The sequence below is a fragment of the Scomber japonicus genome, chromosome 6 (genome assembly GCF_027409825.1).
Source record: "Scomber japonicus isolate fScoJap1 chromosome 6, fScoJap1.pri, whole genome shotgun sequence".
Taxonomy (NCBI): Eukaryota; Metazoa; Chordata; class Actinopteri; order Scombriformes; family Scombridae; genus Scomber; species Scomber japonicus.
In genome coordinates, this window is record NC_070583.1 from 34,778,522 (window position 1) to 34,798,125 (window position 19,604).

The window sequence follows — 19,604 nt, forward strand, 5'->3', positions numbered from 1 at the left end:
GCATTTACTGACCTTTGCTGCTACATCAGTTCTGACCTTTTTAATGGCAGCAAGTGGGAGTATTATCCACTTTTATCTGACACTCTATGAGAAGAGAAATGACCCAAAAAGGGTTCAGATCGATCGTTGTTGTTGTTTACAGGAAACATTTGTCATATTTTCAACAAGCAGGTATTATCTTGAAAGTGCCAAACCAACTCTACTTTTTTTAAGGCAAAGCTCTCATTTGTAGTGATGCATAATAACAAGTGATAGCATATTAGAAATGATTCATCACTTCTTTCTCACACTGTTGGTCACGTCACATTTCTCTTCCTTGATTGGAGGCAACTGCACAGTCATCCTGTTTTATGATGGGCCAGTACAAGATAAATATGGTTTTTAATTGTAAATCATGTAAGTATATCCCAGCAGAGCCCCAGAATATAAATATAGACCTAAAGTTTGAGTCCCACTAAAGTTAAGTTGATTAAAAGAACTGGAGTCTTTCAATCCTGCATGAAGACAAACAACAAACACTGTCAACTGTAAAATTCAAATTTTTATTAACCTTCCTCTTGTCTTCAAGTCGAGGAAGGAAAGGAGGGAGGAAGAAGGAAGGAAAGGAGGACAGAGGAAAGAAGGAAGGAAAGGAGGAAGGAAGGAAGGAAGTAAGGAAAGGAGGACAGAGGAAAGAAGGAGGGAAGTGAGGAAGGAAGGAAGGATGGAGGAAAGAAGGAAGGAAGGAAGGTAGGAGGGAGGGAGAAAGGAAAAGAGGAAGGGAGGTAGGAAGGAAAGAAGGACAGAGAAAAGAAGGAAGGGAGGAAGGAAAGGAACGAAGGGATGAAAGAGAGGAAGGAAGGAAAGAGAGAAGCAAGGAAGGAAGGAAGGAGGGAGGAAGAAAGTAAGGAAAGGAGGACAGAGGAAAGAAGGAAGGGAGTGAGGAAGGAAGGAAGGAAGGACAAAGGAAAGAAGGAAGGAAGGTAGGAGGGAGGGAGAAAGGAAAAGAGGAAGGGAGGTAGGAAGGAAGGAAAGGACATAGAAAAGAAGGAAGGGAGGAAGGAAAGGAACGAAGGGATGAAAGAGAGGAAGGAAGGAAAGAGAGAAGCAAGGAAGGAAGGAAGAAGGGAGGAAGGAAGGACAGACAGAAGGAAGGAAGGGAGGAAAGAAGGAACAGTCAAAACAGATGGGGTCAATTTGACCCAGGAGGACGACAGAAAGGTTAATGGATAGCAAAAGTTTGAATCTGTATTGTTAACCATATTTACATTAGCTATCATTCTTCTTCATTCTGCTGGTGAATTATTTTAAATGTTGGTCCCAATTTTTGGAATCTCAAATCTCAAACCTGACATGCATGAATTATTATGTGCAAAAAAAAAAAGAACCGATCTGAAAATAACCTGCCCTGAACAGACCTAGGATGGACTGAGAGCACGAACAGGAAGTCTGACAGCAGATTGATGCTCCACCAGTTAACAAGTAGTCACAGTGGAAAAGAGCAGCAATACGTGTCATTCTTCCTGCACAGTTCACACTCTCTATCTGCCTTAAAACACATCTTTATCCTTTGGAGTCCGTTCGGATCCGACGTGTTGACACATATACTTGACCTTTGTGAGACCTGCAGCAATATAACAAAACCTGCCAGACCCAATTAGACTGAATATCATTGGAGCTCAAGTGGAGACATGAAGACATTCTGCATGAGAGATAGCCTCCAAACAAAACAGGAACCCGCTCATTAAAACATTTCTCCTCAGCTCCAGTAGTTTTCAAACCTCCGCAGCATGCCTTTAAACACTCAGCTGCTAATTTGCTGAACGGAGGATGAGTGCTACACAATCTGAAAAATGTTTGAAAAGACAGTGATTGGAGGACTTCAACTCATTTTAGTCCCATATTATCTGTTTGTGTCTTTCTCTTCTATGGTTGAATCAGAGTTCAAGTTCTGCTTTGTGGAAATCTGGTGGTTGTGGGGGGAGGGGGGGGTGGATGGGGGGGGGGGGGGGCATTTAATTCATCAGAGGGAGTGAAGACAGGCGGATTTCTCTGAGGTCTTTGCAGGAGGAAAAATCCTGCAGAGTTGAGTTAAATCAAGCGCGCCTGAGGAGGGATCACATTATTCAGAGAAAGTCTTCTGTACCACCTCAGGTGACGAACAGCATGGCGGGAGGGAAGCTTTCTCATCTATCTGGACCCACAGTGTGTGTGTGTGTGTTCTGTCTCCTGTGGGCTCTGCAGAGCAGTGAAGGTCGGACAGTTGTCTAATGACTGTCTAGTGTGTGTCTGCATGTGTGTGTGTGTGTGTGCATGTGTGTGTGTGTGCATGCGTGCGTGCGTGTGTGCGTGTGCATGTCAGACAAAGAACCAAGACTTAAATATATCTTCATGTTAATTTAAAATGATGATTTATTGATAGAATTGGTCGTAACCGCCGAAAGAAAGAGAATAAGTCTCATTCAGGGAAAATGTGTGTGTGAGTAAGAGAGACAGAGAGAGAGAGAGAGACAGAGAGAGAGAGAGAGAGAGAGAGAGAGAGAGAATGGCTGAATGAAAGATAAGTCGCTGAAAGGATAAAAGAGAAGCAGAGAGATGACTGGGAAGACAGAGACATTACATAATGGTTGTAATAGCCGCATTTCTGCTCCACCGTCTGCATCGCCTCCTGCTGGTCAGAACGCTGAACTACACCTGAATCACACAGCTGTGAATGTTCAGTGGGGATCATTATTATATAAGTGGGCTGACAAATGGCACAGAGACAGAGACACACAGAGATTAAATGAAAATGTAAATCACATCCTCCTCTGCAGACAAAAATAATGACAACATGTTTTTAAATGTTAATAGTTGTGTATTATTAGAATGAAGACAAAGGTCTTTGAAAAGATATCAGGAATGTGTCAGCCAGCTGGGGGGCGTGACAGTGTGTTTGATTGACAGCAGCTGACTAAAAGCTACCAGTGTTACCCTGAAGAGAATGGAGACAAAGTAAACAAGCTGTTGTAGCTATAAATCATGTTCAGACCGTGTTCAACCAAACCAGCATCTATGCCAGGGGGGTCAAACTCATCTTCATTCAAGGGCCACATACAGACCAATTTAGAAGGAAGGAAGGAAAGAAAGATGCAAGGAAAGATGGAAGGATGGAAGGAAGAGGAGAGAAGACAGTAAGGAAAGTTAAAAGAAAGGAAGGAAGGAAGGACAGATGGAAGGATGGAAGGAAGGAAGGAAAGACAGGATGAAAAGATGGAAGAAAGGGAGGATTGAAGGAAAGATGGAAGGAAGAGGAGAGAAGACTGTAAGGAAATATGAAAGAAAGGAAGGAAGGAAGGAAGGGAGGATGGACAGATGGAAGGAAAGAAGGGAGGAAGGACAGATGGAAGGATGTAAGGAAGAGGAGAGAAGACAGTAAGGAAAGATGAAAGGATGGAAGGAAAGATTGAAGGAAGGAAGACAGGAAGGAAAGTGGGCCGGATTGGACTCCTCGGCGGGCCGGTTCTGGCCCACGGGCCGCATGTTTGACACCCCTGATCTCTGCACTGCAAACCAAACCATTTGCAGGTATCTTTCCGTGCTGTTTAATGTGCTGCAGTTTAGGAACTCATTAACTATCAGCCAGCTAACCGACATTAGCGGTGCAGTTTTCCCAGATGAATGTCTGTTTGGCGGTTTGTTCAGTGAGCTCAGCTTCAGGATGACATGTTTTTATCTTTGTATCTCAGATAAGAAGGAGACTTTGGCAGGAAAGCTATAAAGCTATTGTGGGTTATTGATCAGAGTCTCTGTGGCTCTTGTGTTGTGTTGCAGGAAGCTGTCAGGCTCAGTTTGACCGCCTGCTCTGTCTTTGATAGACCGACACAACATTGCTCTATTCAAAGATTTGATTTGCTGTATTGAAATAATAATAAAAATAACTCCAACTACATAAGCAGATGATGGAATGGTATTTAACCCTTGTGTTGTCCTCCCAGGTCAAATTGACCCCATCTCTTTTGACTGTTCCTCCCTTCCTTCCTTCTTTCTTTAATTTTTCCTTCCTTCTTCCCTTCCTTCCCTCCTTCTTTGCTCCCTCCTCCTTCCATCCTTCCTTCCTTCCTCCTTCCCTCCCTCCCTCTTTACTCCTTCCTTCCTTCCTTCCTCCTTCCCTCCCTCCTTCCTTACTCCTTCCTTCCTTCCATCCTACTTTCCTTCCAAATTCCTTCCTCTTTTCGTCCTTTCTCCTTTCCTTCCTTCCTTCCTTCCTCCCTCCTTTCCTCCTTCCCTCCTTACTCCTTTCCGCTTGCTGCTTGCCTTCCTCCCTTTCTTCTCCCCTTACTTCCTTCCTCTTTTCCTCCTTCCTCCTGTCCGTCCTTCTGTCCGTCCTTGACCTGAGGACAACAGGAGGGTTAATCAAAATTAAATGAAACTAGGAGGCACCATCACATATTATATGAATATAAAAAGGAAACTACTCAATTTTGATTTCTGAATTTTACTGTAGTAGTCGACAAAAATATATTTTCAGTGTATGAATGCCTTCATTTTTCATCTAACCACCACTCTTCACCAAATATGTTTCTTGTTTCAGCTAATAATCCACAAAAGTCAAACACACTTCACTTTCATCCACCAGCCCTGTACCTTTTTCTTGTTTCATAAAGGATGCACTACTTCCTGCACTGACACTGAATGTTCTTGGCATCAGATGTAAATCACGAGGAATCATCCAATATAAACTTGATTCCCAGGGATACAGACCAGATGAGTCTAGTCTGAAGCTCCTATTACTCCTCCAGGAAACACAACATAACAGGAAGTGGGTCTAATTTAAGAAAGGTTGGTGCCAGATTGGATCAACCAGAGGGACAATTTCAATACTCTAACCTTAACCTTAAACTAACCCTAACCTCAAACCTAGCATTTACCCGAAAGGAACTGGTTGAACTGGAAAGCCTCTCAGCATGTTTGTCATGTGGTTTAAATCTTTGTATTGCTTACCTGCAATACAAAGATCATTATTCTGATCCTGAACCGGAGCAGATTATAAAGCCAAACCATGACAACTGAAGCTTTGAAACCCCTTGTAATTAATTTGGACACCATCCAGCTACATGAGAGTCAATATTTCCAAACTCCTCTGAAGACAGAGGGATTTGTCATGAGTCACACATCGAGAAAAGAGAGAGAGTTTTCAGTTTGATGCCAGCAGGCGTCTCATCAGCAGGATGTTTCATTCACTGACCATAGTAATTCTCTTCACTGGGATGTGAATCAGCTGATCTGACCAGTTTTTTTCTTCTCTGTTTTCATAGACTGATTATTATCAATAAACCATTGAGGTTACTCTTAATATTATTTCCTTTCTTCCCCGTTCTCCCTCCCCTTGTCTGTCTCTTTCTCTCTGCTTTCCTCAGAGGATTCAGGTCATCGCTGGGTTGCAGCCAAAAATGTCAGTCTGGCCGAGACTCAAATCTTGGGCTGTCCCTCCTCCTCATCTCTCCTTCTCTGCTGGTTTTATTTAACAGAGACGACACAAAATACATTTATTGCACGAAATAAATTATTACAGAATCTGAAAGAAAATACAAAATAATAATACTGTGTATAATCAAAACATCTTTAAGAACAAACAATTCATCAGTAACGACAATAACGTTGTACTAATCAATTAGTGGAGAGCAGCAGGTGAGCCAGCTGTCAACCACTGCTGTCAATCAATGCCCACGCAGCATGTTATTAATGAAGCAAACATTTCCAAAATCATCACCTTTCCAGAGAGAAGGTGAGGTTTCTTCACCTTCTCTCTGGAGTCAACATTTAGCAGGTCTTTAAGGTATTTCTGCATTCAAGCGGTGGTAGTTGAGCCATAACACTGAAACCATGCACCGAAGTACAAATACTGCTGAAACCAAGCCAACTACTGACACTGAGGAATTAAACTTACTGTTGTGTTTCCAACAGAGATGAAGAACGATGACGATTATACTGATGGAGGCTTAAAAAACAGCAGCATCAGAAAAGCCATTTTTTATGTATGTTGGTGTTGGATGTGATAAATGGATGTAAAGGAGACATGCAGAGGTAGAAAATGAGACTTAGAACTTCAGAGAGTCGTCTGCTGACTGATGATTATTAAGTTTTATTTCTCTCTCTTTCTAGCTTTGTTTTCATCATCACTTCCTCTGTCACTTACTCTTCATCCCGTACTGTGTTTTTAAAGAGACTGTTTTCCCAAGAAAAACTAAACGATATGTCATAATGTCAGTCGCCCAAAAACGACACATTGTTAAGCTTGAGTGGCAGTTTCCATCTAGCAAACGTTGTAACACTGGACCACAGAGGACCACTGATATGGAGCTTTTTCATTATACAGTTCTAGCACGACTCGACTCGACACATTTTTTTTTTTTGCGTTTCAACTAGGGATAGTACCTGGTACCTGCTACTTTTTTAGTATCTGCTCTGCCGAGGTTCCAAGCGAGCCGAGCCGATACTAAAATGTGGCATCATCAGACTGCCGGCCACTGATTGGTCAGAGAGTCACTGGAAGAGTCATGAGCCGTCCCACACAAGAATCAAAGCCACATACAGCAGCAAGTACACCATCGCCTCCATGTCCTCCATTGTTTATGTGGTTGTGTTGCTATGACGACCCTGCTCACGTTGAGGAGGTACTATAGTAATGGAAAAGGTTCCTGGAACCAAACCGTACCGAGTCGAGTCGTGCTGGAACTGTATAGTGGAAAAGCTCCATTAGTTTCCTGTTTCCAAATGCAGGTTGGTATAGTTAGTAGGTACGACGTAACTACGATCGTCCCCTAACCTCAGCCATGACGATGAAGGTGGCCTAACTTTAAGGATGTAGTACCTTATACCCACACTACATGTTTCTCTAAACCTAGCCAACACAATATAAAATACTGTTATCATTTAACAGTGTGTTGTAACAGTTGTGGATTACTGAAAGAGGCGTCAGGTTAGAAAATACTCCTGTGTGTCATCCTGCAGTCACACAGTCTATATTTGATGCTTAACATAAATATCCAACCCTCATCTAACATCAGGAGCAGAGACACTACTTGAATGAAGTGGCACACAAGTTGTAGCAGCTTTGTTTTTCTGCATTTGACCAATTAGGGACATTCAGCCCTCCAAACTCCTCTCTGACAGGACAGTTCTGCCCTGGAAGCAGGGACTTCTGTCACTTCAAACCATATAAAGCTAAACTGACTCTTAGTCCCCTAAAAAATGTTCCTGCAGTGGAAAGGCCCTGTAATTGGATGCGGAGCACTGCGATAAAGCCCAAAGGCAAGTGGACAGAGTATTGAATCCCAACCAAGACAGTGAGTAGTTTTAAGATATAAAAGCAGTGCAGAGCAGACACAATATTGACACTCTGCCAAAAGACATACTGGACAGGAGTAATGAAACCCTGCCGACACAGTGAGCGGACACACAGGAGCTCTGAACAGTCGCCAAAAGACACAGCGGATGGAGAATTGAAACCTGTCCAGAAAGCCCTGCGAGTGAACTCCCGCTGTGGTTACTAATCAGCTACAGTACAGAGACCGAGCCAGACAAACAGTGAACCCGCCAGACAGAGAGAGAGAGAGAGAGGGAGAGAGAGAGAGAGAGAGAGAGGGGGCTGGATGTCTGGAGTCCGCCTCAGTGAGCAGTCTGCTGATTCATGCTAAGAGAGACGAGGCAGCGAAACCGAGTCTGACAGAAAGATATGAAGCGTTTCAGCCCAACCCACCTGATGTGAATCATTCAACAGCTGAAGGAGGAATGCTTTCTTTGCCTTGCAGACTCTCCTTAGACCCCAAAACAGCCCTGAAGCTGCAGTCACACTGGGGGGGGGGGGGGCTGACCTTCAGGAAACATTTATCATTGTAATTTATATCTGCATTGTGAAATAATGACAGAGCTTAAAAACAGTAAAGTGTTTGATAATGAGCTGTATGATTTACAACTTTACTCAAGCTATTTCCTGTCCTAACTGCTATTAGACACATTGTGTGAGTGAATTTCACATTCACAAAAACGTAATTAATATCATAACGATTAATTTCCCCCATAATTATTACCTAATTCTTTCCAGGAAACTTTCAAGGAAATTATTACGAAATAAAATAGTTGCGAAATCATAGATCCATAATATGAAGTGTGATAACTATAAAAGATTATATTAATCAGATTCTAACATTTAATTACACAAATACATTAGTCTATATTTAAAATATTAAATAAGCCTATATTAAAAGGACTATTGAGGACATTTTTAATCTCATAAAATTCACAATTTAATCAAGATTTGTCCAAATTTCTCATCTTTATAATATCGTCTGACACATTGAACTGTCCGTGTCTGACCTTTGACCTCTTGTTTTGTGTGTCTGTGAATTGTATTGAGCTCATTTCAGCCGTTATTCAACTTCAATGTGTAATAAACTATTTAAATGCTTATTTTGCTCTTTAATCTGCCTTTTGATGATGTTTGAGAATCATCTGTTGTTTCATGTCTGCCAACGATCAATCAGATCATAGAGAGTCTACAGTGTGGGTGCTGATTGATCTGCTATTGATAACCTATTGATCTACTTTAAGAGGTCAGACTGAGCTAACAACATCAGTCTGACAGAGTGGAAGCAGACTTCATTTATTACCATAAAGTAAATGTTAAACTAGTTCAAATAAAGCAAATAAACCTTAACCTTATTATAGTTTGCAAGTTGAAACATAGCATCAACTATTCTTAACAAAAATGTATGAATACCTCAAAGTAACACCTGCTAAAGACTACTATAAGAAAATATCTCTCCTATCACTAAGATGCAACAGTATAAGGATGTGTGGACGAGATGTCAGGATAATAATTGTATTCTAATTTCTGTATTATCTTTTATTATAGTTTTCAAACACTTACCTTGGCTGCAGTGTGAGTCAGGATTTAAATTCTTGCAGGTTGTTGGACTGAAGCTGGACTGTGATGATACTGATGGACAGTTTGAACCTAAAGACAAAAGAGAGAAATGTGTGAAAAGCTCATTAACTTTTATAGCTGACCTTTAATAGAGTCTGACTCACAGAGCTGTGATGTGACAAAGATCAAAGCTGGTTTCACTGTAATATCTCTAAGATGTTTCTGAAGTGAAGTGAGTCATAAATGCATTGTACTTTCACATGTCCTAATAACATCTGGAAAATATTCCTGTGAACATCTGTTTGCTATGATCATTTCTCTTAGTATCCCCCCTAAATATCATGATCTGCCTGCCTCACACATTCATACAATACTTCTGTGTTGGTGGACCCTTTACTCAAGTAAAAGCACCAATAAAATACTGTTTTACAAAGACTTTTATTCTCCCTTCCTCCCAGATGTTTTCTTTTTATTCCTTCACTTGGATGTTTTCTTCTCTGAGCAGAATGATGTATGTGTAGAATTCATTTTCACATTAACCTGCTGAAAGTTTCTCTGTTCTCTCCTTTAATCTGAGTTTAATTTGTAGGCCCACAAAAATGATTTGTGATAAAGTACCAGTCAAAGGTTTTAAATGGTGCTGTATTATATACAGTTAGTTTAGTCCAGTGGTTACAGGATCAGAACATAAATCTGACGGCTGTGAGATGATGAACAAAGAAAAAACTGGACCTTTCTTTCATCTTTACTCTTTTGTGACACACTGGACAATTTTACTTTTTATTAATCAATTAAATAACAACTCAACATGACCAGAAGATCCAACATCACACTGCTTCTTTTATAAGGAGAAGAAGCTAAAATATTCAAATCCACTGATTTAATCTCTAACAATGACTGAGGTCATCAATCTGAGGATTAAAGTATTTAGTTACTTAGTTATTTAGCTGGGGAAGCAGAAAAGGCGCGGAGTGTGGTGACACCTGCTGGCCGAAGTCAAACACTGCAGATTCTCCCCCAAATAATTCAGATCATGTGTATTAGTGTGTGTGTTAGTAACAAGAGTCAACAAGACCGCAGTTCATAACAAATAATTAATCCAATTTAACTTGTGGAAAGATTTGAGGAATTATGTTTTTAGTGTTTATTTTATTGTACGATATGATGATGGACTTTTATCGTCTGGTTGGATGTTTTTGTGAATGTTAAAACGGAACTATGATGCAACACAAATGTCACACAAATGGCCATAAATAAAATGTCATCACATTTATTTTCTGTTCTGTAAATTATATATGTAATCTGACAAAGATGAAAAACTACTTAAGAAGACAGTGAAGAGTTAGCGATAAAAAGCAGTTAGAAGTTAAACTGGAGGGGAAAATCACGAACTTCATCTTTACAGCACGATTTATTTTTTAATATAGCCTATATAAAACAGCTGACATGATCACATATCACCAATTACTAACAGAAACTGAGACTATGAGATTAACAAAGAACAAGGACTGAAGCAGATTGGAAGAAAATAATCAAATATATTATATCCGGTGTTTGTGTATCTTGAACTACTAATGACTAATAATGACGTTGTTTGAAGGTAAGTGATAGTTAACAGGTGAATAGAAGGATAAATGACCTGTGAAGATGAACAAAGTACTCAGTCATTCACATCATCGTTCAGTTCAAACCATCAGAGGGTTCAAAGGTCAAATCAAAAGTCCAGTTTTCTTCTCATGTCTGACTGAACTTCAAGCATCAAACATTCAAACACATTAACATATTCAACGAGCCGTCAGGTGTTTGATAGTTCGTCTGTTTAAAACTGGACTGTAGGAACCTCCAGAGCTCAGAGGCCTTTCGTGAAGCTCTCTGGAAACTTCTCTGGATCTTCTGATAGCATCAGCATGGAGGGAAGCACAGTGTCAGACTTCAGCATCCAGCGCATCCTTTCCCCGCAGTTCGGACACAAGCCGCCTATGATGGACTTCTCCCCGGATGGGTATCTCTATGGACTCCCCGGTGGGTTCAGTCTGGACTACAGGAACCTCAGAGCTCCGGTGCCGGTGTCGGTACCAGTACCAGTTCCGGTTCCTGACTGCCTCCACTACCGAGGGATGAGCTGTGGAGACCCGTTTTACTCGTACGGTGCCGGTTTCCATCACTCTGACTACACCAGCATGTATCCAGACCCTGGCGTTTACATGCGACTCAGCCAGGACTCTGCAGGTATTTACACATTAAATATTATATTTAGACAAACATGTAAAGTGTTTTATCTTGTTGACCAACTTTTATTTAAGTCTGGATTGTTTAGCTTAGTTTAGCCATTTCATCTATTTTTGTTTAAAACGTTTAAGCAGTTTTTGAGTTTACTCCAATTTAAAACGGCAGATCACAAAGCCATTATAACCATTAAGTTATTTACCGTAAAGGACTGCTCTGTGAGTCAATATCAGTAGTTATCTAGACTTTACACGAGCCTCAGCCTAGACTCTGTAGTGTTTACACATTAAATATTAGGCTAGTGTTTCAAATAAGTGTTTCATCTTGGTGACCAACTTTCACTTTTTGTTTAAAACGTTTAAAAGCAGTTGAGAATTTACTTTTTAAAACACCAGATCTCAATCATCATATCACATTTTTTTAAATCTAGAAATCTAGTCATTAAAAATCTATGAAGTAATTTACAGTAGGCTAAGTAAGTGCTACCATAGAGAATACTACAGACTCTCCATGCCTCATGTTTCATGTTACTAACTGTTAATGTTTCTCTTATTGACCAGATGCCCACCTCGGTTACCATCAGCCCGGGTTAACCGGACAGGCTCATCCGCGTCAGAAGGCCCGGATGAGGACGGTGTTCACTGACTGTCAGACCAAACAGCTGGAGGCGCTGTTTGAGCTCACCGACTATCCGGCTGTGGAGGCGCGCGCTGAGGTCGCGAGGAGCACCGGGCTGAACGAGGAGACTGTCAGGGTGAGTCTGAGATTTTGGTTCTCATTGAGTAAAACAACAGAGATGCGCAAGATTTTTCTAAATTGCGTGAAAATTCAATTTGCGTAAAACGTTTAAAGAAATGAATGAAAGAAAGTTATATAAAGCGGATTATCTATGTTGATTTAAGGGACAGTAAGATACAATTATTAAACATTATACCCTTTACAACCCCAAAAAAGTAGCACTTTTTGACGCATGACCAGTCATTCTGTGGAGTGAACTAAACAGGCCTTCTATCACCTTTTTGCCCAACCTGACTGAAGAGATCTTGCTACCGCCAAATTTTAAGAGGAAACTGTATTTGTGTGTGGAGCCTTAAGCTCTCCAAGTTGTATTTTTGTACTCAGAGTCTCACTGAGATAAAAAAAAGAAAACCTGTTCCTCTTCACAAATGTCATTCATCTTCTTTTTATTTGCTGCAAAGCAATTTATATTTCTCTTCATGACACATTGTTGATTTGGTTCATTCTGTTTGCACTGAATCCCCTCCTATAATACTGTGAAACTAAAAACCTTCCTCTGTTTGTTTGTGTGTTTCAGGTGTGGTTTAAGAACCGCAGAGCCAGGAGGAAGCGGCACCGAAGTGGCTCTAAGGTCAAATCCCCTTCTCCTCCTCCTCCTTGTGCTGCAGCAGACAAGAAGCTCTTCAGCGCCTTCCTCTGAACCTGACAGACTGCTGCTCAGAGGTCCAACACGTCTCCACACCTCCACAGGTCAAAGGTCAACTGACTACATCCTGCAGAGGTGGATGCTCACCGGATCATCTACAAGTTGCTTGTATATGACTGAGACAATTTTAACTGTGAAGATGCATTCAGGCACTGCTGGGAAAATCAGACACCTGCGACATGAACCCCAAATACAGATCACTGTCATTACTGTCATTCTGCTTTAGCTGCTGTTTAAATTCTACTGAGCAACTTTTTTTACTTTTCAAGTTTTCAAATTATTTTGTATTCCTATTTAATTTATTGAAATCAGTGTATAAAATATAATGGTTTCATAGAAAAATAAATTCAGTCATCATGATTTGAATTCTGTCTAATGGTTTTTATTGTGAGTTTTTAGTATCTGTATTAATCTGTTTCTGCAGCCTTCATATGAGCAGAAACACTACATTTATAATCTTTGTGTTGAAGCACACTGAGGGAAAAAACACTTGATGATCGATGTTTAAATTTAATGTGTAAATTATACTGTAACCTATATCTAAATAGCAAAAGTGTCTTTAAAAAGGCTATTACAACGGTGTTTAAATACATGTTCTATGATTTCTGAGTAAAAGCAATGGACAGGAGAAGTAGAAAAACAACATCAAATTCTTTATTATATTCATCGAGTTGTCACTGTTATTATTAGAAGCATTTTTCATGCTGATGAGAAGAAGATACACATATTGAAAAACCAAAATCAGAAAATACTGAGAGAGATAGAGAGAGAGAGAGAGATAGAGAGAGAGAAAGAGAGAGAGAGATAGAAAGAGTTACAGAAAGAGAGAGAGCATGCAGTGAGTATCTGTTAGGATGAGGACGTCCGATGCTCGTTCTCCCGTTTCCTCTTAAACGTCCATCAGCTTCACGCACTTTTTAAACAGGAGTGACTCACACACATGGGCTGTAACCAAGCACGAAGTAACACACACACACACACACATTACAAAACCGGAGAACAAAAAAGTACACTTAGTGAAGTTATCAAAATATAGGCTATATACTGTATATTCTTAAGACTTATTAATGTTAAAACAACCAGTGCTGAGTTAGTTTTCTATGAGAATTAGTTCAACGATATATTCTCAGACACGTACACCGATCGATTATAGATGATTTGAAAGGATTAAACCAATTGATTCTGAGTGTTTCAGTCCATAAACTACAAAACATGAGTATTTTACATTGCTGCTGAACATTTCCAATATCATCCATCAGTTTTGATTTCAGTTAATTTCAACGAAAATGAAAAAATCGACTGAAACTGACTTTTCTTTGTTGTTGTTAAAGTTATGTTTCCATTTGGTTGCCATCTTTTTTTTTTTCAAATGTTGATATCAATGCATGTATCAAGTTTCTGCAGCAGGTTTCAAGCTGATTGTTTTTTTTTTTAGAGATGAACTGAAACTAATGGCTACCTCAGAGAAGGAAAATTAATTTAAAAACAAAAAGGAGAGATGTGGAAATCAGTCAGCGTGAATGTAAAGTACGACAGTTTGAAGTTTAAGGGGCTTCAACAGACAAAATCCGTGGTATGCTCCTTTTAATTTGAGTAAATTAAACAGAGAGTATGTCATGAAGAAAGCTTATGTAGTGTTTTCTGGTCGTGACATGAATACGTACTGTAGTGACTCGCTAGTGACACATAGTGGCCAAAACCAGAAACCAGAGAAACCGCCACATTTACACGGTAGTTCAAACCAACGTAGGCTTCACTGGGACACATTGACTGTAACCGTACGTTTACTGTACAAAAGACAAACTTCCACCATCACTGTGGTCCACTAACGTCGGAGTGTTCACCTAAAATGAAAGAGTCAGCAGATCCTGACTTTGTGGAGCTTTAGCACTGAACATCGTGCTGCAGCAGCTTATTCGTAGAGACACATTTCCTGTTTCCTGTTTCCTGTGTGTGACATTGTGAAGAGATGTGAACTACACTGTGTGGATTTGCTAAAGTTCATCAGGTGGTTTGGATTGCATGGCAAAGGGAAAGTAGATAAACGTATGAAATATTGGGGAGGTACAGCTGTGAGTCGTCTGCATGTTAGGGCTGGGCCAAAAAAAATCGATTTTTATATATTTCTGGCGGTTTTTAAAAATCGATTCTCATACAAGAATCAATTTTTTTTTTCTCTAAAGACCAGCTAAATGTAGCAGTTTAGTTTATTGTAAGATGTTGGCGGATGGGAATGTTTTTTGTGAGGGCAGGTGCACAGTTTTAAAAGTAAATCTCACAAACTGATTGACTTATGATGTCTCATCAAGTGTTTGATTCAGCCTGTTCTTGTTTAAGGAAAGAAAATCACAATAATCGAAATATAAAAATCGCAATACTACGGCACAAAAGCATATCGGCCCAGCCCTACAGCATATCATGTTAAAATGACTTCAGGATTCTCACTCATTTCAAGAAATCATCTCCAAGAACTGTTTAAAGACAGTTTCAACAATCCAAAGTGGTTCATAAAAAGTGGCATAAAGTGAAGTTTAATTAATGTTACAGCTAAAATAAGTTCAGTCTGGTTTCTCACACTGCGAATTCCGGATGCCGAATACTAAAAATCAGCAGTGTGCATAATAATAATCGACTTCATCTCATCCCTGAAAAAATCTGGAATTTGCTGAAACATCATAAAACAAATAGATTTGAGGGGGGGTATTATTATAAAGTCCTGACAACCTGATAAAAAACCCATTTGTTGCATACTTTTCCAGGGCAGCTTGTAGTTTTCAGGACTTTCTGCTCATTTCTGTTATCTTCAACTACAGTCTTTCCCAGAAATACGCGATGCCTCGGCTCGCTGTTAGCATCAAGCAGCGATCACACAAGATGATTGTTTTAAAAAGAACAGCAATGATTAAAACCAGATGAACTATCAGGTCAAAAACAAACCAGTGCTTATATGGCAGGAGTTTGTGTCTAAAATGCTAAACTGGTCGGTGCTTTGTCAGCCGATCCGAACTCCTCATACCTCATACCTCAAACCTACGACTCATAACGAAGCGTGAGAGCTGGGTGACGTTTGCCGTTCGTCCGCTCGATCTCACATTCAGCAATGACGCTCAGAGCAGAGTTTTGAATGTAAAGCTTATACGCATATCACGGCCTGACGGTGACCGAACTCTGTAGAGCTAAACTTGAGCACTTGATGAGTGTTTTAAGCGCTGTAGTTTAATCATTAGTGCAATATTGAAGCTGACTCCACAGGCACGGACAGAACGGTTATCGACAGCAGTGTGCAGGAGCAACCACAAAGTGTTTCCTTTAGTCGAAGGCTGCAGCACGGAAAGAACAACTGAGAAAAAATACTCAACGAACCAACAACAAATGTTCAGGCTGCTGGTTCAGTCTGAACTCGGAGAAAGTTTCTAACTGACCGACTTCAGAGGCGAGAGGACTCCAAAACTGAAGAACCGATTTTTAAGGATTTTACAAAGATACCAAAGAGCCATTTTCTTGTTTTCAACACTTTTACAACAAAATTACTCTTTATAAATGCAGATATATGTGGAATAGTTGTACAATGATCATAAAACCCAATATTATGTATGATTATAACCCATTATATATATATATAAGTACAATTGTCTGTTAGATTTTAAATTAAAGGTTTTACAACTCTGGAAAAATTAGATGTGTATGGTTTATCTAAAAGAAAACTTATGAGGTGCTTTGTGATAAATAACTCTCAAGAAAAATGATTCATAAGTACACTGAAGTCTTTTCGGAGCACAAATATATATAATAATAATAATATATCTGAACAAATGTGAACGATGGTTTATGGTTATGGATGGAAAATTCAGTCTGTAAAACATGCGATACATGCAACATCATTTAAAGATATAGATGATAAACTTTGGGTTTTTTCATAATCAGGTTTATGTTAGGGCTGGGCCACAAAATCAATTTTTATATTAATCGCGATTTTTTTCTGGCGATTTTTACATTTTTTTTAATTGATTGATTGATTTATTAAATTTTTTTTTTTTTCTTAATTTTCTAAAGACCAGCTAAATGTAGCAGTTTAGTTTATTGTCAGATGTTGGCGGATGGGAATGTTTTTTGTGAGGGCAGGTGCACAGTTTTAAAAATTTGGTTCAACCTGTTCTTGTTTAAGGAAAGAAAATCACAATAATTGAAATATAAAATCTCAATACTTGTTTAATCAGAATCGCAATTTAAATCGAATCGGGACCCAAAAATCATTAGAGAATCGAATCGGCACAAAAGCATATCGGCCCAGCCCTAGTTTATGTACTGTTTTTTTTAATGCGTGGAAAATGTCACTTCATATCCTGGAAGTCTAATCTAGAAGTCTTTTTACCTCCAGACTGATTTCTTTTCTCAGTCTGAACATTTGTTGGTAGTTTCGTGCGTCTCGTCTTCAGCAGCCTCGGCTATCAGAGTGTGAGTGTGTTCATCTCTCTGTGTGCTTACAGAGTGTAAAGAGACATTAACACAGGAACCATTTCCACACAGAGATCGGTACACTGTTAACATATTGCTGTTTTCAGTTATGCACATACTCGAGAGAGATAGAGAGAGAGAGATTCTAACATTAAAGCACACACGTAAGTTTAGAATAACTTGTGTTTTGTCTTTTTCACGGATGCTCACATTCACAAAAGGTACCAAAGTTATTTAAATGGAGAAAGAGGGACGAGAGAAGAGAAGAGGGGAGGAGAAAGAGGGAGGGAAACTTTTACAAATATGACTCTATGTTGAGCTTCTCCAGGGTTTAAATGTCTATGATAAACGAGACTAATGTTGGATGAAGGGACACAGAGCTGGATAATATTCAACTCTAAACTGATTCATTGCTGACATTAAGTTTAAATGAAGCTTATATTCAGGCATAAGTGTGACAGAAGCAACAAAAAACATTAATATCACATGTTTTGGGGCTGAAAACACTTTCATTTGAACATTTTTTTGATTTTAAAAACATATCAAAGGAAGTCATCATTTTGGGTCTGTTAGCAATTTTGGTTGATTGATTACAATTTTAGCTCTTAATAAGATTTCTATAACATACTGTGTTTTAACTCTAACTACATGGAATAATGTTTGTATTTGGCAATACACTGATTAATAATGACATTTTATTTATTCCAAGCTGAGATGAGATCTAACTAGCTCTTCTATTTACGACTAAATTAAATCTTTTTCTCTTTTTTTGATGTTTGAGGAAAAAGACAAATACAGCTGTTTACTATGTGTTCACATTTGTCGTGAAAGGACGTAATGCAACTTTAAGTCTTCAAATTTGACTAAATAAAATGTTAGCGTCCGTATTAACTACAGAGCAACATTTCTTACATTTGTCTAATATATATATTTCGTAGAGACCAAGAACCATTTTGTCATGTTACACCCCGACCCCAGTGATATTACACATCGGTAAGATAAAAAAATATAATTGACTGTAACAGCATGATAAAATACAACAACAAAGTCAGTAGATACTAAATGAGTAACCCTGTTTTCAGTTTGACATCTGAGATTAAAAGCATGCAGGTGATAATGTTCTTCACGCACAGTTAAAAGAAGTATTTTAGGGTTGAAAGTAGATCTGTAGCACTGACTTGGTTACTTGTGTAGACTATCCCTCCAGTTAGTCAGAAAGGCCATATGCATGTGTGTGTGTGTGTGTGGTCGTAATAAAGAGTTTCACCACCTGTGCATGTGGCATACGCACGATGGAGAGAAAGTCTCGACACAAGAGAAAAATGTAAAAAAAAAAACAACACAACACAACAGCTCAAGTTAAATGAAGTTCTTGGTCTCAGTTGATCAATGAGGCAGCAGCAGCCAAATCTGGGTCCGACTCTACAGTGTGATTCAAGTCAATCATACATACATCATTCTGTGTAAGTACATGAACACGTTGAGGCGACGCTGAATTATGTTACGAGAGCAAGAGATGCAGATTCAACAAGGCAACAAGAAAAATCTGAAATAGCTGTAAGGCTGCGTTCAGACTGCAGGCAAATCTGATTCTAATCCGATGTTTAGGCCTGACTGTCCACACTGTTTTTAGCAAGTGTCCAAATGGGATTTGGCTCTGTTCAGACTGGGCCACATTAATGACCAATCTGACAGGTTGCTGTGGCAACTTTGTCAGAGCAGAGGTGTCATCTAGCGTGTATTTTGTGATGTCATATAATTGTGACAGCGACAGCAACAACAAACCATCGAGCTTCACTTGAACGGAGCCATCTCCCCAAAGATTAAGAGTTTGGTTTGGTCCTCTGTCCATGGACTGAGGTTTACATCCTCCAGTGATATCACCTAGCAACAACAACTGGAATAAGCGGGTCTGGTGTCACATTGAGTGACGTAGCGTAGAGATGTAGAGAGACGTCACGGACAGTCAAATCAGATATGAGTGTTTGAAGCTGTTCAGACTCAGACATATCTGTCCAAATGAGATCTGAAACTTCCTTCCAAAGATGGTTTACATCTGGTGTGCAAAAATCGGATCTCATGTGATTTATGACTGTTCAGACAGAGCCATCTGGTTCCAATCTGGATGGGCTGAAAATCTGATTTTGGCTTGCAGTGTGAACGCAGCCTAACTGTCATGGCAAGCAGACGACATCATCGCCCCTGCAGGACTCAGAAGAGCTTACAATTGTGCCATTGTGTGTGTGTGTGTGTGTGTTTGTGTGTTGAGGTACTTACACAGAGTATGTATCCGAATTTAAACAAATCTGAAAGACCAGTAACTAAAAACCATCAACGTTATTTACACATTAATCAGCCGACTTTGCCAAACTTGACTGATGCGGAGGTTTTATGGCAAATCTGTCTGGCACTAATTTCAGAATTTGGTGAGACCCAAATCTAGTAGCAGCAAAAAACAAAAGATGTAGCAGCACAAGCTAATGCTATGTGGTGTTTGTTATCCTCAGAGTGAATAAACAGCAGTTTTTTTCTAACCCTAACATGGACAAATACCAAGCTGGGACGAAATGATGAGACATGTAAAAGGGTAAA